Raw genomic sequence first — 23389 nt, 5'->3', positions numbered from 1 at the left:
CAGCAAAACCAAAATAGTTGTAATAGCTTGCCTGTGTTAGGATCACGCTGACTGTGGCCAATCACTTAAAATCATTTTAGGTGCTTTACGCGCTTTGTTCAAGTGATCGATTCGGTGCTCCTACCGCCAGTTCGTAAAGGAATTTTGCTGCACCTGGGCAGACTGGGTGACAACATGATACACCTAGTAAAGGGAGTTGCGTTTTTGTGAGGATAGCGTGTGTCCAACGAACAGATTAATTTTGCAGATTCATCATAAGTCAGTTAGGAAATGAGAAAAATCAAGATGGAGAACTTAAAAAAAAAATATCTCTTAATTCTAGGCAAGAACTGAAAATAATGTGAGCTCAGGAATGTTCAGCTGAAAGTTGCTTTTGAGATGAAGAGCAGCTGATGCTTAAATTATTTTTGTGGGGTGTAATGTAATTACAAATCTTAAATGGTAACATTCCTAAAGAGGAAAATAGAAAGTTCAGTTCAAAGAATAACTGCACACAAAATGTCATCTGCAAGCAGTTTTCTGAGTAATTAATTTTCAAATGTTGAATGCAGTTGATTCAAATAAGATGTTCTAGAGCATGTGCTAAGATTCTGGCTACTTAATTGTAAATTTAATAACTGAAATGCCTAATGGAAAAATGGCAGTAAATACTTTGCATTTTTCCTTAGGGCAAGATGTCTTTTATCTCCAATAAATAGTAGGCCCCCTGATTTCATAACCTGCTTTCATATTTCCTCTCAAATACATTTTTAGATATTCTGAGTAGTTTTAAATCTTTGAATGACAGGTGAGTACCGTTCTTATCTTTAAAAGTTACATTCTGTGTGCTGAAAAGAAATTCTGTGCACACACAGAGGTTTTTTTTCCCTGTGAATGCTGGGCATAGTGTGCTGGTAAAAGTTGAATTTAGTTCACTTGTCAATTTTGCCACTTATTATGAAACTTTTAGTTGTATATTTTCTGGTTTGTTTATTCCCCCCACCCCCTTGTATCTTTTCTGGCTTGTTTATTTTTTTCCCCCTTTCCCCTTGTAGGAAGTTTGGGCAGAAGTCTTGTTAGTTTCATTCGGTTTGAGCTGTTACATTTCCAAGTATAGCAGTTCTGATGCAAGTTCTAATTAAATCTCTTCAAAACATGCTGTTTATAATTATGCTAATTTAATTGATATTATAGTCTTGAGAAAACTTAGAAGAATTAAGGCAGCAATATGTGAAAACTGTGGTGCCTACTTGTTTTCATTTACTTATTTATTAAACCTTTTTTTTTTTAGTTGTATCAATTTTTCAGATGTTTGTGTTCAGCTTGTAATTTTGTTACCTTTGTTATGGCTTATGGCTCATTCTCTGAGTGCAATGGAAACAGAGTGTTAAACTAAGGGTGTAGCAAGAGTCAAATATTTTAGACATGCTTTGAGTTGTATGTTTGCAGTTTCTATTGACTTCACTAGTGACAAAATTGATTTACATGTTGAGAAAATTGGAGGATATAGAGAGGATATTGGAAATGATGGCTTGGGTCAACTCATATTCATTGTCTTGCATATTACAGCTGTGTACGTACTGTATAGAATTACCATTTTTGTGGTTACAGTGTGTAATCCTCTCATTTTGTCAAGTCAGAGGAATCCTTTTATGAATTTGTAGTAAATAGAATTATTCAGTTTAGTACATGTCAAAGTCATTCTTTCTTCAGTGTATGCAGCTTTGTTTGTCAATTATGTTTATTTATATAATTCTATTTATTTATCATTCCTTTTCTGCAAAAGTAAAAATATTGCCATGTCTCAACCTTGTCAGTGGGTTTGTGCCTAGAATGTTATTAATGTTTATATAAACAGTTTCAGACAAATTGGTAACGTTTACTACAGAGGCCTCAATGTTACGTCTATTAAATCTGCAAGATAACTGTTATGTTCTATAGCTCAAACTCTTATATTAGCATGATTCTGAAATGTAATTGATTATTTCCAAATAATTTTGTGTTATGTAGGCAATGTTTTATTTACTGCATTAAGATTAATTGTTTTTAAGTGGAATTTAGGTTGACCAGTATCATACCTATTATCTCCTTTTTAAAAAATAATAGCTTAAATGTCTTATTTGCCTTACTATAGATTTTTTGCACTCATATTTAAATTATTCTGACAGGGCTACATGGTTTTGTTGCTTTGTTATTTCCATAAGTTCTAAAGGAAAGGTGAATGCTTTAAAGAAGGTCTTAATAAATTATGTTCATTCTTCTTGTCTTTCTTACTATACCAGTAATTGATCAAATAAAACTGTCAGATTTATTTGGCAGAATGTGTTCTTTCTGCAGCCTTGTAGTTTATAAGTCATGTTTTCTGAATGCAATGGTAAAGTTTCTATGTAACTGGATTTAAAAAAAAACAACAAAAACAAACCAACAAAAAAACCCCAAACCCAGGCCTAACTCAATCTGGGTTTGGTGTATTTGGTGATAAAATTCCTGCTGGGTTCCTTTGGGTGGTTGAGTCTCCATGAGGGAAATATGATTATCCTTAAAGCCGCTACAGGGTAATTCTGAATATCTGTCATAAATACTCAGTGTCTGAATTTGAAGCCTTTGATTTCTGAGTGTAAGTTTTTATAGCAAAGTAGTTACCTCTTTATAGAATAGTGTCCACACAAAGTAGAGATAAAATAGGGTTGTATGAGAGGCAGCTTCATAATATTCAGCATTTAGAAAGCTTTACTAATTAAAATAAAATCTTCATTAGTTGAACTTGATTCCCATGCTTTTTTTGGTTGTCTCTGTAAGCTGGGTCTAGTCCTGTTTATGATTAACCCATCACTTTTTATGTTGATGCAGTCTTATTGGTGAGTATCCAATTAACATTTGCCTGTTCTCTCAAAAGCCAGTGAGTGACTCAGCTGCTGGAAGAGCTTCTGCAGAAGTCCTTAATTAAGACTGATTCTCCCTTCCCTTCCTTAAATTTCAAGACAAGTATGTTAATTGTATTCCTACAAGGAACAGATTGGAGAGTTGTTAGAAAGAGCACTCCTCTACAAGTGCTTGTGAGAAAGAATTCCCTACTGTAAAAGGACCCTAAGTGGAGGTTCAACAAAATGTCATCCCTCAGGGAGATGTATCAGAGTGGGAGAGCTGAGGTTACCTTCAGAGAGGAGAAGGTATGCAGATAGGTCCCCGCAGATGGTTGTGGTAAGAGCGAAGAAAAGGCTGGTTTTGAGTGTGCTGGACTTTGCTATTTTAATATTTTAAATACCACTCCACCCCCAAAAGCAGAAATCATGAACATAAATCTTATAGCTAGACAGCACAATGTATTGAAGGTCTATTTTCTGTTTTTCTTGTTTCCTCTGTCTTCAGGTGAAGTACAGGAGACAAACATTGCAAACTTCATGATTATTTTAATGGATAATCAGTTTTACTTATGATGATCTTTTGCTGCTATTGTGATATTCCACCAGTCTGGATATCATTCTGTGGAATTTCACAGATTGGGACAGTAATTAGATGATTCATTAGCTACATTTTAATAGAATTATTATTTATACTGAGCCAGAGAATTTATTTTGATCGGCAAATGGAACTTGAAGGAATCATCTGTAAACCTTAGTTTGGTTAAAATTTAGCTTGAGGTAGTGTTGAAGAGGTTTTTGATGAGCATAGCGATCATTCAAATATAGGAAAGCTGGCATTCTCAAGGCACATCTTACAGTAATCGGGTTGTTATAATTATGAACAGTATGTTGCTGACATTTCTAAGGAAATGCTTTGTTGACCAGACTCCTTTTTACTGCAGTAGTTAAGAATTTCTTTTTCCTCCTGTCTTGTTTCTTATGTATAGAGTGGTGTCACAGACCAAGTGGAGTTAAAAAAAAAGGCAAGTTTTCATAATGAATAGACAAAACAGCTAACACCATTTTTAAACTTAATTTTCCATTGTTGATGCTTTATCCTTGTTATAGTCATCTGCTGATACTGGACCTTTCCACTTCTACTTGCTTTCTCAGATCTTGTGAGTTTACTTCAGTTTGCTTCTGCCAGTTGTTCTGTTTAAGTTACCAGATTTCAGCTTCCTTGGAGCAGGAGACAGGCCAGACAGTGTTCCCATGTACATTTCAAGTGAAATGTTCTCCTTGCAAATATTTGTAATGAAGACCAAGGAGTAGAGAATGTGTATTTTAAAATACTTAAGGTAAAAGTAAATTAGAGCACTGACTTCTGAAAAAGAAAAGGAAGAGCTTGGTAGAAGGAATAGCTGTATAAATAGCGGTGTATGTCTGTTGGCCCTGGTGTCATCCTTCTGGCAGGAATCCCTAGACTACAGTTTATTCTTGCTTTATATGTACACAGCACAGAAATGGTGATTGTGTTATAAAGATTCAGAATACTGACTTGTCTTCATGTAAGTGAAAGCCGTTGAACACTAATTCATTTGGCAGTATTGTCTTCTGTATAAGAGTCACCAGTACCTTGGATCTTAGAAAAACTGCACAGAATAACACAGTCCTGTCACATACATCCCCCCCAACAACAACAAAACCAAAAGGAAACATGTAGAAATCACTGAAAACTTAAAATAATTATAATTATCAACATGCAACTCCATAGCAGAGTCAAGCATTGTTATTTGCTGAAAACCAAATAGATTATCATGGCCAGAAGCCCCTGGTAATTTTTGCTTTCTGTTTCTTCTTGGAAGGAACTTGGAAAAGTCAGGTCAGGCGTATTTTAATGGTCAACAGTGAATAGATAGGCAAAATACAGAGTTTGGATGGATCATACAAAGCAAGGTAGTGATTTAATGAATCCAAGATTGGTCGTTGATAGGTAATACCTGGTTTTCCTATGTTAAAAAAAACAGGTATGCTGCATACTGTATTTCCTTTGGGGATAAAGAGATTGTTTTGTGCCATGAGAAATAAGACTATCCTTGGATGGTAGAGAGGTTTGGGTAATTCTAAATCTGATTCTTCAAAAACAAACCTTCATTCTCAAACATTTGAAATTGCGGTAGAAATTTTCAAAATTATATAGTGCTTCTAAAGGCCTACTTTTTTGGGAAGTGGTGTGGTTATTCTAGTAGTAAACTTGAAAAATGATAAATAGGCCTTGTTAAAAGCTATTTTTAAATTTGTGGGCAACACTAAAGAAAATGTTCTAATTGTGAGATGTAAATACATTTTTTTATTTTAACAAGAATGTATGCTTTTCCTCTCATTAGTTTTCACTGCAATACGGAATATTCCCAGAATAGCTCATAGATTTGCAGTGTAACGCAACCAGCTCGGCAACTACACTTACCAGCTTCACATTTTTAGATAATCCAGTGTACAGATGTTCTGTATTGGCCTGTTACTTGATCAAAATAATGTTGTGGCTTAGTGCTTGAATAGTCAAAAAAAATTATGTTAAATCTGAGCATAAATGGTTTTTAACATTAGCATTTGCACAGATGTAACAAGGTCTTTAGTTGCTAAAAATCTAATGTTTTGGTAGGTATTGGCCTTGGGAGGTATTCTGTTTTTTACAAGCCATTGCAAATAACTTGTTGGAATAGTTTATATGTGTCTAATTTGTTTTCAAAATTGTTTCTGAATTTTTAAAGAATAAGGCTTTAAACTGGCATAGTGCTGACATTTGGCACTAAGCATGCATATTATTTGTCCTGTTCAAGGTTATTATGCAAATACTGAAAATTAAGTACCTTCTAAACTGTTTTGCTGGATTTGTGTGCAAGTCTTAACTGAGAACTAAGAGATAATGAAGGCATGTTTGAAAGTGCTAGGTAACATACAAGGCTCAAATTTGCATTTGGCTTGTATTAAGACTGGGAATCAGTGTTCTGTTAGTAAGAATGATGTAACGATTCCCTGAACTGATAGGAAATCAAGTATTTTTTTGATTTGGAAATGGCTCTTAAAAGGCATTTATGCGTTATTAATTTTCTAAATGGTCACTAAGATGAAGTGGTGCTGCATTTTATGTTGTCTTCTGTTGTCAATATTTTGGGGGTTGATGCTGTACCTGATTCTTACCATCTTCTTGATATTCCACTTTCAAAAAACCCCCACCATCATTATTTTTATATACTTTACCCATGATCTTTGGCATCTCAATTAATCAAAACCAGTAGCTTCATTACATGCTTATTTAATATACAGTAGCAGATCAACCAACCTGACAGTCTTTAGATCCGTATGTGAAAGGACTTTGAAATTACACTTGCAGGGAAATGTATGTCTCCTTTTTATTTCTTGTGCTGGGACATCTGATGATTCCAGGCTTTCAGTCTCTTCTTGAGTGCATGTTGTGTTATTAAATATTTAAGAATTATATAGTTGTGATGAATACTATTTCAGACTAGCAGAATTTTATTCATTGCAGAGAAGTTTTCAGGTCAAATTTGACTTTAAAACATTCAGTTTTAGAAGATGGGGGATGGACAGAAGGAAGCTTGCCTAAATCTAAGGTTTATAAATCTCTTAAGTCATATTTCTTATTAGGCAGATGTTTTGCTGAGGAAAATGTGCAGTCGTGTTTAAAATATGATTAGTTTCTTGTATCTATGGAAAAAACAAAATACAGACAAGAAAATCTTGAATGAAGAGCTAAAAGTTTACACAATATTTCAGTAGATAATTTTACAACCCTGGACTTCAGCCTCCATTGCTATGCAAGCTTTTGTAGAAGCTGTATTTAAAGACATCATGAAACTGCAGCGATGCTATTGTTTTGTGAGATGCTGATTGTCAAACTGTTGTGCCTGTTTGTGTGCTGCTGCATGCAGATTATCAACGAATGGTTTTGGTTCCTTTATCATTACAGATGTAATGATAGATGTAAAGATACACTAGATAGCGTAACAGTAGTCATTGGCCTGTCAAAACCTCTATTATTTATGTAATAGGTATTATTAATGTCTATATTATTTTATAAGACATTATGAATTTGTTTATCTTAACTTGTCCTACTAAGCACTGAATTGGAAAAGGAAAAGTATTCTTGGCAGTTGCACTGTAGCAATTAAACTGGTCAGAGTGGGATGGTAAGGAGTTACTGGTCTGTAACTTTGTAACAAAAATCAGGATTATTTTTTGCAGTTACCTAAGAGGTTACTAGGTGCAGGATTTAAAACAGGAAAGATTTAGTGGTAGTTGGATATTCATGCAGTACAGTGCAAAGAATCTTAATGTGTTTTTTATTTTGAAATCAGGATACAATTTGAAGTACTGTAATGCTAGACAAAGTAGTGCATTTTAGTATACATACTTTTATGAGTAGTCAAATGAAAAGGGCTTTCTTAGCAAAACAAGTATTTTTAAAGTGTTTGTGTGCCTAAAGATGTAGACAGGTGCTTGAAAATTTGAAAATAAAATATCAAAGTAGAAAGAGGCATCATTCTGTGTTTGACAGCTGTTTTTAATGTATTTTTCTACTGTAATGTTGGTTTTTGAGGTAGACTTAGCATGTATGTGAGCGTTCTTTGTTGGTACATTGAAAATAGGAATATAAAGGCAGCATTAGAAAAGATAAAATCATCCGATGTTATTCCTTGAATGTTTTCTGTTTATTCCAAGATCTAAATCTTAACTAGTTCTCAGTTTTGTGTGTTGAGACTGTATGATGCAACTACCAAAAATATTTTCCAGTGTTGTAAGAAACCACCTATTGTAGAGCTGTTAATTCACTAATATTTTTGTACTATACTATCTTTTGAAAACATATAATGGAAACTGAGATACCTTGGGGCTGATGGTGATTAGATGGTCCTCTAAGCATCAGAGGATGAAGTCACATATTAATCGTTCAAATGGTAAGGCTGTGACTGCTGTTGCCAGATCAAATGTATTGCTGCTCTATGGTACTAGCATCTAGAAGGATATAGCCATACAGGCAGCTGAAGTGATAGTGAGTTTTGAAGCTGCGCTAGCATGGATTGAGCCCATGCAGAAACCACTGCAGAAATGTTCAAAGTCAAGGGTGGGAAGAGTAGCTTGGTAATGGGAGTGAGCTACATCTGCACTTGTAAGGCTAGCTTCTTGCTATGTAGATGCAAGAAATACTGAGCTAGTGCTTTAGTGTGGATATAGCAGTTTGTCTAGAGATACAGGGGTCTTTCTAGAGATACTTGTGTAATCATTTAAGTGAGAAATGATTAAAAAAACCCCTAGATTCTAAACTGCTTGCTAACAGCATAAGTACTACTGTTTTGTTTGTTTGTTTGTTTGTTTGTTTTAGGACAGATAAACCACTACAAAAAGGAGTTACTAACAGAAGCTTTAATTTATTTATTTATTTATTTATTTTGTTTTTAGTATCATAACCAGCTCAAGGAATTCCAGGTCAAACAACTCCATCTCAGCTGCTGTTTTCCTTTCCCATGTGTAATGCATTTGTTATACTGGTACAGCTGTTTCTTGGATCATGTGGTGAGTCAGACCAGTGGAGACATCTGAGCAAATTGACTATACAAAAATGGGTTGTTTTCAACCTTGACAAACTTGAAAAGTTTGTTGCTCCAATTCATTCTACAGCTTACAGACAGTTGCTCGCACAAGCTTATGCAAGGTCTGGCGAGAGAAGTGGGAGTTGCTTAAGGTGGAAGAATTGCTAGCCTTAACACCCAGAAAATTGTGTTTGGAAATGTGGTATAACTGAGTGCCTCATCCTCTGAACCAGATTTACACTGGAGTAGTATGAACAAAATGCTGCTTTATTTGTGCATTGCTACAACTGAGATGAAAAGCAACAATTTCTAAACAACTTGTTTGCACTAGCCATATCTTTGCAAATACTTCCATAAATTCAACAGGTTCATTTAAACCATTTTGATTATAATCAAAAGTTGACTAGATACCTCTTCTATTATTGGATTTCTGTGTTGAAAGGTGGCTACTGCTTCTTAGCTTTTAATGACAGTGGGATGCTTACAGTCAATTTTAGAGATAAGCTGAATGCAGTAATTTCTTTGCAGATACTATTTACAGACTTCCAGCTATATGGGCACTGCATCAAAAGTGGATCTATTGAATATTAGCGTCAAACATGGGTATGGCCGTATTGTAATGGATCAGTAGCTGAGTTGCATTACTGTGTACACAAGTACTGACATAGAAATATACATTAAAATGTATCTATTGACATAAAAATATTGTACAGAAGTTCAACAAAAAAAAATATATTAGTGTGTATTCTGAACAGGTCATAGAAGTTCTGCATTGTAAATTTAACTAATCAAATAAGCATGGATAGATTGTTGGCCTACACTGTGAGCGGATCAACAGAGTTTTTCTTGGATATGGTTTCTGAATAATTTTCCCCTATATACCTTTAGCAGCCAGCACAGTATATTTATTGAATTAAAATAAAATAAAAAAAAAATTAAAAAACCCACTACCTTAAAGCCTACAGCTTGAAATACCTGTCACTATAAAGATTTAGTGTTCATAGGAGAAACGTCTTACGTTAAAATTTGCCTGACAGTTTAGGAGACTTTATTAGAAGTTAGAGTGGATGTCAACAGTGAAGTCTTGTCTCTGCACCCCTCTGTTTAAGGTAGATGTTGCTGCTTAACAGATGTTGCTGTTAGTGTTCTTTCCTATTGAAAACAATGAAACGTGTAGTTGTCCATTTTGATTTTTAGGGATGTTAGAAAAGATCTTGAAAGGTGTAATTGAAAAAAATAGAAGAGCAATTTTAACTAATAATCAGACAAGGGTGGGGTTTCTTCAGTCTAATTTTTTTCTAAATTTGTTTAAAAAAGTCTTGAAGAAAAAAGCGGGTTTTGACTAATCTTCTCCTGAAAGTGCAGTTCAACAGAGTATTGCATCTCTTTACATCTTTTTATAGAAAAATTATTTCTTCTTTAATGAGGTGAGTGATTGAAGTAATTTTTTTTTTTCCACTAGTCTCTGATGAACATCCTATAGATTGGAGCTTTCCTAGCTGGAAACTGTAGTAGTTAGTGGTAGATGTAGGCTTCCTTCTTCTACCCCAAACAAAACAAAACAAAACTGGATTTTACCTTACAGCAGAACGGTAATTTCCATTTCAGGTAAATAAATTTTAATGCAATTACATGGTCATAAGTTACTTCAATACTTATTTACAAATTTTTCAGCTCCTTTTAGATTACTTTCAGTGTCTGGAAATCAGACCTTATTCAATTTTCAATTTCTCCAGTGTTCATTTCCAAGGGCTAGGTCCTGTATGACTGTTTGCAAGGTCAGAATGCTTTACATTGTCAGACTCTGTAAGTGTCTGTACACAGTGATCAGCTCCCTCCACAAACTCCCTGATAAGCTGAATAAGTTAAACCCCCTTATTGGGAAAAGATGAGGACCTCAGATAGCTGTAGCAAAAGAGAAGCTCTAGGATAGAATCCACTGTGAGCAAAGGAGAGAGAAAAAGACCAAAATAGTCTGGCAGAAGAGGAATGTGATTGTTGCCATAATAAAAAAGGATTGGCTGGCCTACAACAAGTTCAGATAATGAATCAGTGACACAGAAATGGTGGATTGCTGTTCTGGAAAACTGTCCTGTTCGTGATCCCACCTTAACGTGTTAGCTCTCAGCAATGCTTGTTTTTAAATGGTTTACAAACTCTTCTGTTGCTTATTGTCTCAGAGGCTATGTCAAATGTTGATATTTGTTCTTAATGATCTGAGTGTGGATCAGGTGACCACCTAAAATTCTGTCTTTAGAAACACATTTGGCTCACCTTGCTGCTTCTAGAGATTACAAGGGTAGTGGTGGTTTTACAAGGAAACAACCAATATACAAAGTTCATTTGTGAGCCATGCATAGTTAGAAATATGTAGTTAACAGCATTTACTTCGTACTTCCTTTCTGGCTGTTCTGATATATAAGTGGTTTGTTAAACTGAACCTTGTAAATGCTAAGAATTTAAGCTTTAAAACCAACTAGGCTAGAAGTAATTTCAACTACAGCTGTTAGATTGAAGCACATTATTTGACAAAGCTATGTTGTCCTGTTGCATCTCTTAAATAGAGTTTAGTCTTGAGTAAATACTAAATTAATAAGGATATCTGTTCTACTCACTGTTCTTTTCTCAAAAGTACCAAAGCCAAACTAGAGCATTTTAAAAGTGTCTTTGTTTAGTTTGTTATATTTTACTGTCATGCTATGTTTTCCAGCTTGGGCAGAATCCTGTTGTCACTGTCAGTGTGGAAGGTCTAATCTGATAGAGGTTGCACATTCTGAATTTAAACAGGGCTTTCAGCTCTCTGTTAATTCTTCTCATTTCATCAGACATAAGTAATACAACTATTTACAGTAAGCTGTTTTGGAGCTTGCATAAAGTATAAGGTTTCTTTCTTTATTTTTCCAAGTATTTCAAGCGATGGTCAGCTTTGATGGCTGATAAATTGTTTACAACTCTTCTTGTAACATCTGTCCTTCCAGAAAAGAAAGTATTGTCAGCTAGTTTCAACTAAGGCTAATTTGTGTATAGTTCTGAGAACTCCTCTTCTTTGTAGCTAGAGATTTTTACAAGTCAGCACTGCTTGTCAGATTATTTAGGCTGCAAATCTTGATATTTTTTTTTTTCTCCCCTCATTATCTCTGAAAATCTAAGATAATCAACATAACTGAGAAGCTTTAAATAGCCTACTGTATGCTGGGTGATCAAGGAGGCAAAGGCAACTACTGGGCACTCCTAGAAAACCCAATTTTTAAAATGTTTGTGTAACTTTAATTGCTTTTTTCTTTTAGGTGTCAGCTCTTCTGTGTAACTGACAGAAACTTGCATAACTGGCAGAAGGGGCTTTTCTCTCTAGAGCTGAATTGTACAGCTTTAGCAGTAAAAGTAGAATTTCAGAGGAAATTCTCTTGAACCTAGGACTTCTAGGGTTGTTGGCTATTTAAAAAAATATTTGAAATGCTTTTGTTTTGGTAAAATGTTGTCTTTTTTTTTTCCTTAAGTAGTTTTGTCATCTTTGTTTCGCTACATGGCAACTGAGACAGACTAACATTGTGCAAATCTGATTAAAATTATCTGTGCTGTTTCAAAGGTCAGGCACACACAGTGAATTTGCTTTCAAATTACTTTGTTTATTCTGTGTACGTATGCATCTTGAGCTCTACAAAGGTCAGGAGAGGAGATTCATTTTGGAATTTAAAGAAGTTAGGTTTTTACTGCTGGTAGCCCTTGTTAGTTTCATTTGAACTAATGAAAGTTGTTTTCCTTTGTTGTTTTTTTTGATGTCAGTTTTGTTTCTGTAGTGGATCTCATTTGTAACTGAGGTCCATTTAAAAAACCAAACAACAGTATTAGTAATGCATGTTATTTTTTCATATTTTATGGGATCTTAAAAATTAAGTACTGTTTGCACAATTAAACAGTAGCCTTATTTGGGTTTTGATTTCTTGGCTTGTTTAATTCATGTGGCAGACTAATATTTTCCTAGCTAGAATAGTGTATTTAAGAGGTACACAATATTTAACTGTGTCTTGTCACAAATGGTTTAATAGGGGTGGTGGTGCAATCCCTTAGAATTTCTCACAGTCCTGCTTATTAATGTTCAGGTTGAATAATATAATCACAAAAGGATTCATGTGTGTCAGTGAAGCATAACTAGTTGCAGTTTTCCATCACAGAACCAATGAAAATTAGTAATAAAGTGGGCGTCTATTAAATAAGAAAGAAACTGCTTCTGTAAGGTGCCTAATTTTTGTCCTAAAAATGGCTGTTATGTAAGTCCCCTTACATTGTACTTCTGTCTGTTAGACATACTGGTAGAAATATTTTTGTTGACTTTTTAAATGGTAACTCATACCAATAAAGAGATTTTCTAAACAATAATAATGACAATTTTTCACTTGAACAGAAGTGCCTTTTCAAAAGTTTACATTCCCTTGGAAAGTCTTGAGTTGTTTAACCAAATCAGATTTTTCTGTGAAAAGTATTCTGACATTCTTTCTTTTCTGACTTTAGGAGATTAAATCTGAATGAGACAGAACATGTTTATTGAAAGAACATAATACCAAAACATAACAAAACTCTATGTTTTAGTGCACATTTTATGCAAAGGATGGACATATTTTGCAGCTATATGAAAGGTTAAAAAATTGTTCTGAGTCTCTTTTTATGGGTAAAAGAATATAAATCTCATCTAGGAAGCTGCGGCTCTTTCAGTAGTAAGTAATAGATGTCTTTCTAAGTAGAGCACTAATCTTCCTTGCCAAAGATTAATTTAGTATATATTTAATCTGCAGTTGCTTTGGTTCGTGTGCATGTAACCAAGCCTGGATATTAGTAGCAACAGATTGGTCTCACAGATTTCTTTTTAGTTTAAAAAATTGCTGTAGTAAATTGGGTATTTGGCCAGGCTGGTTGACTCTAATTTCATATGGCAGACAGTGGACTGCTGGGTCCATGTACTTTGAAAGACGCAGAAAGGATGGTGAGGCCTAGACTAGTAGTGTGTTTGCTTGTGGGCATTTTGCCAAGGTGCTGCTACTGCTTTGAGGCTCTTCTTTTCTTGCCTACTTCTTACTAATTGGTATAATTTGTAAGCTTCCCTCCACTGATTCATTATTGTTGGTAGCAGGAACTGTCTTTTCTGTTTAAATAAGTGTATTCAGTGAGAGAGATTTTTGTGTCAGCTTTTCCTCAGTTTTGCTGTTTCAATCCTAGTCCATTAAATAGCTCTAGTATTTTATACCTATATGTATCCTTCCCAGTGCTGCAACTGAAACAGTAGCTATTAGGCCTTGACAGTGTGATTTAACAAAACAAAAAAATTGGGTACTTAAGAGTATTTTAAGTATAAATTAAAATGTAAGTGTTTTTGTAACATAAACCATACAGAACTATTGAACATGTTTGAGTTACTTGGAACAATTTCTATTAAATAAAATTTTATCCTGTTTTTCACTTTCCCAGATATCAGGAAAAAAATTGCCTTCAGTATTGTGACATTAACGTTTTTCGTGTCATGTAAATTCTGCTGTGTGGCTTGCTTTTGAAAGGCTTGATTAGCTGGGATAAAAATCTCAATATGATATATGCTATAATGGCTCATCTCCAAGTGGTGAGTTTGAGTATCAAAATTAAAGACCAAGCATCAGTATCTAATTGTAGACCTATGTTAGTTCAGCTGAAAAGGGAGGAATAGAAAGGGGGAAAAGGTAGAGTGAGACAATACTGTTCTTTAGAGGAAGATTAGTAATGCTTACATTTGAGAGGGATATATAAAGCCTGATATTGCACATAATCAGAATTAGAGATGGATTATTATCCACAGGATCTGGCTTATATAAGTACTTTGGGTACTACCTGCAGCTTCTAAGATTACTTCCTTATTTTTTCCAGAATCACACTGTAATGTAGAACCAAATTCATAATAATATGCATAGCTTTACAGATAAATCCAACATTTGTACCAGTGAAGATCATCTAAACTTTGATATACCTAAAACGATTATCTTGAAATGTTTGGGTTTGGTGGATTCCAGTGCTATTAGGTACTAAGTGTCCAGTGGCACTCCTGTGTCAGTGGGAGTACCTAGAATTAGAGATACTTAGTCCTTTGAACGTTTTTGTTGTTATTTGATACTAGGACTAGAGTAATGGTTTTCTATGCTTATGGCAATTTGGTATATGGGTGTGCAGTCAAATGTTCTGCTCTCTGTATGCCATAGTGGGCACTGTACAATTATGTACTCTCCTGCTTTTGCACATTTATTGTCATTAGAAAGCTTATATTGGATATTTCCCTTGTGATGTAAGAGTTAATTCCTAGATAGAATGCTGTAATGTCAAATTGGTGTAGTTGTATCTCAAAATAATTAAAAGAAAATAAAATTCTATTTGATCTTTAAGTTGGAAATACCAGTGAAAGACCAGAATATAAGAACTATGGTAGATGCATAAATCCAGATGCCTGTGAAGCAAATGTGAATGTGTGAAATTGACTTGATTAACACTGGGGTTTATGCCAAATAATTTCTTTAACCAAAATGATATTTCAACAAAAGACCTTTGCAGTTGCTTGGAGAAGTAAGAGTTACTGATTGCATAGATTATTATTTCTGAAGTTTCAGTATTTCTTTGAAAGTTACTGCATATTGTCATTATCTTTGCATACACATGGATGTAGTAGGATGGGACTGCTTTGCCCAAGTTACTTGTAGCATTAATCAGCATTTTGAATGGGGAAATAGCAAAACTCTTAACAGTATAGAAGAAGGGTGAATGAGCCGTTGCTGTTTAACCTGAAACTGTTGGCATGTTCTGATGGATTGTCTCAGCCTGTAAGCTTACATTGGTTCCCCTGGGCGCTTCTAATTTATGCAGTATATATACTGCAGGTACATTGTGCAAGCATATGCTGGGACACTCTTTGCTTTCAAATTCTTGTGGGTATGTATTGCAAACAGTGGAAACTAAATATGAAAGCAACTAATGTTTTCTTAAATGCAAAGAATACAAGTGACTAGCTATTCATGCATGTTGCATCTGCACCTATGATGTGAAATACCAGTGGCTGGTATGGTCTTCTGGCAACAACACCCCTGCTTTTGTGCCTGTAAATTTTTGAGGCTGAAAAGCGGCTGTATTCCTACTTTTTTTGCTTCAGAGATGTTCCATCATAAACATAAATAATGTATGTAAAACATGGAAATAAATGATGCTGAGTATGAGCATTACTCATTCTGTCCATATATATTATGTGCTTATGCTGGTATCCGTTTAGGGTTCTATGCTCATAATTACTGAATTAGTTAAACATTTGTTGAATTCTACTTTGTTTTAGAGTATGTAGACTGTGTCTTCAGGAAGTTTGAAGAAAAAGCTGGAGAATACAAAGAATAAAGTATTGTCAGTGTTGAAAAACATAAATCAGAAAAAATCTGATAACATTGTTTAAATAGTTTCTCAGAAATGTGTAAGATTCTCATTAGTCCAACATCAGAAGACTAATGAATATTAATGAATGAGATCAAAGACATTTAGAAATCAAAGCAAGTAAACAACAATTATTTTTAAGAATTATATAAGGTTTTAACTGCACTCAACTGAACAGCTCCATCAGAAGTTTTTCTTGAAAATATTTTTCCTGAAAATTTTTATGTTGAACTAGAAAGGCAATTATGTAATGTAAACAAACCAGAAAAATATATACCTCAAACCCTGAAATATATAAAATGTTTTGAATGTGGTGTATTGAAATACCTATAAATTCAACTGTGGAATCTAATAGGATGGGAATCTGAGCTTGGCCAGAGTCCATGATTTGAGCTTGCCTCAGACTGCTAACGCAGATTGGTAAATATTGAGAAGGAAATTGCTTTTGGATGTCTCCATCTTCTGTTGTTTTCTTCCACATTTCTAGTGCTTTTGGAGGAAAGTTACCTGTGCTGAAACTTAGACATGGTGTAATTCTGTTCAAGAAAATAGTCTTGTATGTCATTGAATAACGATTCTGATGGTCAAATTCTGATCAGAATAAGACCAGAACTATCTTCATCTCAGTATCTGCTTTTCCAAATGTTACCTAGGTCCACCATGTAGCATCATCTATATGCCACAGTTATTTAAACTTTGAACTTTGCATGCTAGTATTATTGCATGTGGTATTTCATCATTACCTTATAATGCAAGTGAATCTTCCAAGATTTAAGGAAGTAATTGGAATAGGTTATTAGATAATACTTTTAAGTTCTCTTTAAATGTGTACTATAATTCAGTTAGTAAGTCTCCTATGCCACAAAAATAATAAAAACAATAATTTCTGTATGAGGTAAACTTAAACAAAATAATAGGTCTAGGCATGACTGAAGGTATATTTTCTTTCTATTTCTGCAATTAAAAAAATTTGCATCTTCTTTAAAAACCTGTGAGGATATTAATCCATTTACTCCACAAAGGTCATAATGGAAATATTGGTCCAAAGGCACAGAGCCCCAGCTGCAACACAGGAGAGTGTTCTGGTCATAAAGTACCCAGTCCCTATGGGCAATAGTAACATGATTTGACAGTTTGTGATTCCTACAAACTTTAATGGTGATGTAGGGCTCACAAGAGGATTCTTCAAATACTGTCAAAGTAACAGTTTCATTTTGAACCTAGATATAAAGCTAATGGTATCTAACAGCTTTTAGTGTCACTGAATCAAATTCCTCAAGTAGAAAGAATGGTTGACATTCTGTTTTAAAGTGACCGTATGTTTGACCCAGTTCTGCGATCGTGGTGTCATCACAATTGTATCTTGCTGCTGAGGCTCTTGGAGTCTGACAAGCGGAACAAGTTGCTTTAGCTCACATAGCTCATCTGTCACACTGAGCAGCTTGCAGATTTCTATTATCTGAATGAAATGTGGAGAGAGTACTTCTCCCCACTCTCTGCCTATCAGCATAATCACCAACCTGCTCACACCCCGAGTAACAGAGTGAAATGAAATGCTAGAAAAATAGCGAATAAAAAAAAATATTTCCAGAGATCCAAATGTAAGCCACATTTAATAATTAAAAGGTTTGTGGTTCAAAAAAAAAAAATAATTGTCCAGGAACTACATGGAGGGCTTCGTATTGTGTGGAAAGTTAATTTCCAAAGAAAGTTTGCCATTACATTATCTGAAAAGAAAGATGAAAAAGCTTTTAGTTGTGTATTTAAGATCCAATGCTAAGAACAGTTTTATTGTTCAGTGGGCCAGTGACAGTCATCTCCATTTTCATTATGAGTGCTTTCTTAGAATTTGAAATGGTCAAACTTTTATGGAGATTTTATTATATTTTCCCCAAATAGTGCAGCTAGAATTTTGTATACTAGGCCAAATGTTGCCATAATCTCAACAGTCTTTGAATTTCTGTGATGATATCGATGTTAGGGCTCTGAGTTTGTGTAGGTTGCTCTTTGAAGCTCATATGTGGCTGGCTTGACTGCTTTACTTTTGCAGTGACAAATTTTTACTTGTCATTTTGAAAGTATTAACAAAAGAAGCACAAAATTTAATGCTTAGTAAATGTTGATTAGAGGTTTTTCTCATGTCAACCATAGCAAGAAGTTTTTCTGGTCCTTTATGATATATATATATATAGTTTTAAAAATACTTTTACTAGAGTAAAATTTCAAAGTACGGTAACTGTTACAAGTTACTTTATCCAACTTAGAATAATCAGCAGTAACGCTCCATTGAGGGTTATTGAATTAGCCATTATAGTAACCACAGAAAGTACATAACACTTCAATTTCTGTTTGCTTATGTTTGGTTATTAAGCTATGATGGAAATTCCATTTAACCAAATATTTTGATTTACAGTAGTACAATATTTAACTTACGTGAGTAAAACTTGAAAAATAATTGTTTCATTGATCCTTGATTTTATCTGTTGTAGCTACTTAATAAATTTTTAGAAAAGTTTGTTGTTCTCAAATTAGAAGATTTTTAGTCTTTTCTTTGAAGTACTGACTAATGTTTTTTACTGTCCATTTTTCTGGTATGAACACTGAAGGTAGATCATATTTAAGTATTGTTAATAGATTTGTATATTTTAGAAATATTTTACAGCTCTCAGATATAAAAACAGTAGTAGTAGCAATTGATAAAGTTAAATCTTTAGGGAAAAATATTATGGGTTGAATTTTAAATGGCATTGACCTGAAGTGTAATAGTTAAGACTTGAAATACTTAAGACACTTATTTTTTTTTAATCATTACAGGTGTTACAATAATGAGGTGATTCACACATAATCACAATATATTTTTTTTTTATAATGAAACTTTCTGCTTTGGTCTAGCCTTCTGAATTAAGGCATTATTCTTCCTAATGCATACGAACATATGTAGTTCCTCAGTACCCCTAATTTTGGTAACTGAAACAATGTGCACATTAGTTGGTAAGCTAGCAAGTTTGTGACTTAAAATGTGTATATTCTTATTGGTTTTATATTTTTTAAATGCTTATGTGAGTTACCTATTCTAATTCGCATCAACTTGCATCCAGTTAGATGTGCGCTTGACTGATATTTAAAAATACTTTAACTGCAAAACTGAATACAAGCGTAATTCTAATATGGAAAAGTAATCTTGCTATATTGACATGGATTTGTTCTCTTGCTGTTTAAAGAGAATTAATTTTCTTTGAATCAGCTGTCTCTGAAAACTGACTATATGAAGTACTGTGCATACTGGATGTAATGTTTACAGACACAGAATGTAATTTCTGTTTAATTATAGTGCTTGTGGAATCCTTATGACCTTTTTATTTAAAAGATTATGCTGATTATGTTTTATCTGTTGCTTCCATAAACACATAGCACCTTAACCAGGTCTGCATTGTGCATGTCTTAAAACGTCCCTATGAGGATAAAACAGGTTTTCTCTAACATGGCAGTAACAGGCTACTTCAGTGGTGGGTTTGGTTTGCAGGCGTTTTCAGAAACTAGACGCATGTTAGAACTGATGATCATTTGAGGGTAATAGGCATCAGTGGAGAATATGCTGTTAAAAGCAGACAAATTGGATCTTTGCTTTAGCTAGTAACGACCACAAACTGATTTCTGTTCTTAATAATAAGAGCAATTGTGGCAGTCCACAAGCAAATTGTTCCATATGTGGCACTGTCCTGGTTTCAGCTGGGATAGAGTTAAATTTCCTCTTAGCAGCTGGTGCAGTACTCTGTTTTGGATTTGATGTGAGAATAATGTTGATAACAAATATTTTTAGTTATTGCTAGGTAATGTTTATACTAAGTGTTCAGTTTCTCAGGCCTTGCCAGCCAGAAGGCTGGAGGGGCACAAGAAACTGGGAGGGGACACAGCCAGGACAGCTGAGCCAAACTAGCCAAAGGGGTATCCCATACCATAGAACGTCATGCTTGGTATGTAAACTGGGGGGAGTTGGCCTAGGTCTGCTGGTGGCTGCCTGGGGACTGACTGGGCATTGGTCAGCAGGTGGTGAGCAACTATATTGTGCATCACTTGGGTTTTTTTCCTCCCTTCCCCTTGGATTATAATTTCTCTCCCGTTCTCCCTCCTTTTCATTCTAATTATTATTATTATTGGTATTTAATTTTTTTATTTTAATTATTAAATTGTTTTTATCTCAACCCTTGAGTTTTACATGCCTTCCTGATTCTCCTCTCCATCCTTCTGGGGAGCTAGGGGAGAGTGAATGAGCGGCTGCATAGTACTTAGTGGCTGGGGTTAAACCATGGTAGGCACATGTGTCAGCATTACCCTCTGGTATTTGAGATAGATAACACTGGGGGAGAAGCCTGTTAATAAAGTTTTATTCCAAGTGATGCTGTACAAAATTATTCAAAAGAAATACACCAGCCGATATTTTCACTGTGGAAATGATGAGGTGAACCACCACGAACTAATCAAAAATAGGACTATGGAATGTATGGCATATGTATGAATTAAGAAGACACAAATATCTTTGGGCTTTGCAGCTTCAGTGGAATAGAAAGGGTCGTTCTGAGGTGATGGATGGATATGTGGTGAATTGCACAAGATCTGAGAAAATGAGGATTGCATTTATCATATCTAAGGGGAATGTCAAAGTGTGTGTCTGCCTATTACCCATCAGTGGTAAAATGATTACAATATGCCTTTGGGAGATACCAATCAATATGACTGTTGTAAAGCTCGACAACAGCTGACAAGAATCCAGCTGATGAGTTCTGTGGATGGCTTAGAGAGCTATGAAACCCCCCCCCCCCCAAAACCCAAAGAAAAATATCCTCTTTGTACCCCAGATCTGTGTGGGGAAAGTTTGAAATAAGTCTCGTAAAAATGAAATGGGACATAATGTTCTAGGTTTGAAAAATTAGATTAAGATGTTCAGCTGAATTCCGTTTGCCCGGTCATTATAGACAGCACCTGCACTCAATATCGTAGTTCAGAGCATAACAAAGAACCAGAATGACTTCTGGTGATTTTGAAGACTGATTGTAATGTAACTTGCCACAGTGTGGTTTGTTGCTAAAACCATTAGTTGTTAGCTTCCTTTAAAATAAATAAATAAAATGATTCCTTCAGAAAGCCCATTAGTTTGCTCAAAAGAAGTAAACGTAGGACTTCTGACCAGAACGGATCAATGGCAATGTTACAGATGTAAAAAGAATATTCAAAACAAGCTCTGAAGTAAAATGTAAGTGAACAAAAACATTTTTAAAAGTCAGCAAAAGGCTGCTGCTCTTGTAATAAACTCTTCAACATAGGCTAAAGTGTATTTTGTATCTGTTCAGGTTTTTTTGGTAGAAGACTGAGACATGAATCAGATTTTCTGTGCATGAGAGAGGGATTTATGAGAGGATAACCCAAAGGCATGCTAATAAAAACATGGATATACAATTTATATGTGCACACTTAACGGTGTCTCTAAAAATGTTCAACAATAGTGAAGATGTATGCACCTGAAATCTGCATTCCTATTTCCTAAATCCTCTGTTCCTAGCTAATACATACGCAGCATTGTCCCTTCATTTGACCCAATTTTGGAGTGCATATTTTGTTCCTTATATAACCAGATCTTGCTAGTCCAAATAACTTGAAGAATCATTATAATTCAGGTGCAGCTGTGAAGTTAAAAGAGGGAAGATGGTAGAAATGTTTTTTCTCAGTGGAGCAGTAACGAGGTGAACCTAGGAGGTAATTCTCCCTCACTTGATTTTCTTCTTCCAGGAATACTGAAGAAAAGACTCATAAAAACTTGGTTTTGGACAAGTTCGTGTTTTCTTATTGTTCTAAAATAAGATTTAAATTGCACATAATGTTACTAGGGTGATGTATAGATTCATAGTAGTACAGATCAGAAGAGACGATTGAAGTGTTTAGTTCTGCCTCCTGTGTCAGAATGTAAATTTCACTCATTTCTCATGATGGAGGCAAATAACTTGTGTTAGGCTGAAGTGTACCTGCTGGAAAGGCTGTCTTCATCTGAAGAAACTGAGCATGGAGTGAGTGTCCACTTCCTTTGGTAATTGGTTCTACTAGTTTGTTAATAATCTTCCAGATGAAACTTTGGTTTGTACAAATTGATTTTTTTGGCTATGTTGGGTTGTCTTGCTGACAAACCTAGAATCATAGAATCACTTAGGCTGGCAGGGCAGTACCCCTGTAACTTAAGAGGAAATAGGTACTGGCCAAAATTGTTTTAGCCTTGGCTTCCCTCTCTATGTACATGACTACTGAATGATGTTAGTGTTAACAACTGAATTATGGCATCATTCAAGCAGTACGGAGAAGCAACATCATATTAGTACAGACTTTTTTCATACAGTAGTAGCTGAACAAAGTGAAAAAGGTTATTAATATATAGGCCAAATATTCTTTTCTTACTGATAGGCAGGTCCTTACTTTCACATATGCATGTTTATCCTTTATGTAGCCTTGAAGTACGGGAAGCCAGGTGTCTGTCTTATCATACAAAAATCCTGAGGGATAGAGGGATAATATAAAGAGAGGTGACATGCTGAGGCTTGCCCAGTCTTGGAGATTGACAGCCAACTTCTGCTTTGTTCACAGTGGTTAAGTTATTCTGGTTTAGTTATGTTTACGAAGATTAATGCTAGTGTATTTAAAAATAAATGCACTGGTACTGGTTTTGATCCCCAGCTGAGTAATGCCAGGTGGGGGAAAAAGACTAATTAAAAGTGGCTTTTTTATGATGGTTCTGAATTTGCATGAGGATTGCTTATGTAGTAGTATGCATCAAGCCGTTCTACAGAAAGCAGGAAATTAAGGTACATAATACAGCATAGCTGTGGATTTTCTACTGTGTCTTATGTGAATAAATACCTAAAATTTAGGTAGGAGAGCATAATAGATGTCTCTGTATAAGTATCATAGTAATTTTAGTGTTTGCTTTGAAGATAATTCAGCATTCTGTACTTACTCATAAATGTGTAACTTAATTGTTCTTTGATTAATAGTTAATGTAGAAATAGTTTTTTGCTAAGAAGAGGTTAGATAATAAATCAGGCACCATGGCAGAGAGCCATTTTCATCAATAAACTTTTTTGGACCAATTCAAATATTCTATAATCTTATATTTGTTTTCAACAACTTTTTTGCAATTTGAGATTGTCTGTTGTCAGTTTCAGAAATTTGAACTGTGATAATTAAAGCAGCCTGCAACATAAAAGAAAGATTTAGAAATTCAAGTTAGTCACATTATGCCATGAAATTTAAATTGCTATGAATTTGTGGTGTCATAAAATGTAAATCACTATGATCAACTGTTTAAACACTTGTTAAACAACAGATTTGTAGAACGTAGAAGAAACTAATGTATGCTATGCTGCGTATGAATTTTGATTTTTCTTTTTTCTTTTTTTCTCCCTGACCATGTTTGCGTTTTATGATATGGTAAATTAATTTTTAGTATTATATGCATAGTTAAGCTGGTTATAGGTAGATGAATAAAAA

The 23389-nt window shown here is 34.6% G+C and overlaps 1 protein-coding gene across 2 annotated transcripts in view; it reads left to right on the top strand.

Annotated features, from left to right (window-relative positions):
- FHIT (fragile histidine triad diadenosine triphosphatase) overlaps positions 1 to 23389 on the top strand; it is a 613978-nt gene that overhangs the window by 585 nt on the left and 590004 nt on the right. The gene's annotated exons all lie outside the window — the stretch shown is intronic.

This window comes from Falco cherrug, chromosome 4 (genome assembly GCF_023634085.1).
Source record: "Falco cherrug isolate bFalChe1 chromosome 4, bFalChe1.pri, whole genome shotgun sequence".
In the NCBI taxonomy this organism is placed as follows: Eukaryota; Metazoa; Chordata; class Aves; order Falconiformes; family Falconidae; genus Falco; species Falco cherrug.
The sequence above is the reverse complement of the archived record's forward strand: the minus strand, read 5'-3'. Positions and strand labels throughout refer to the sequence as shown.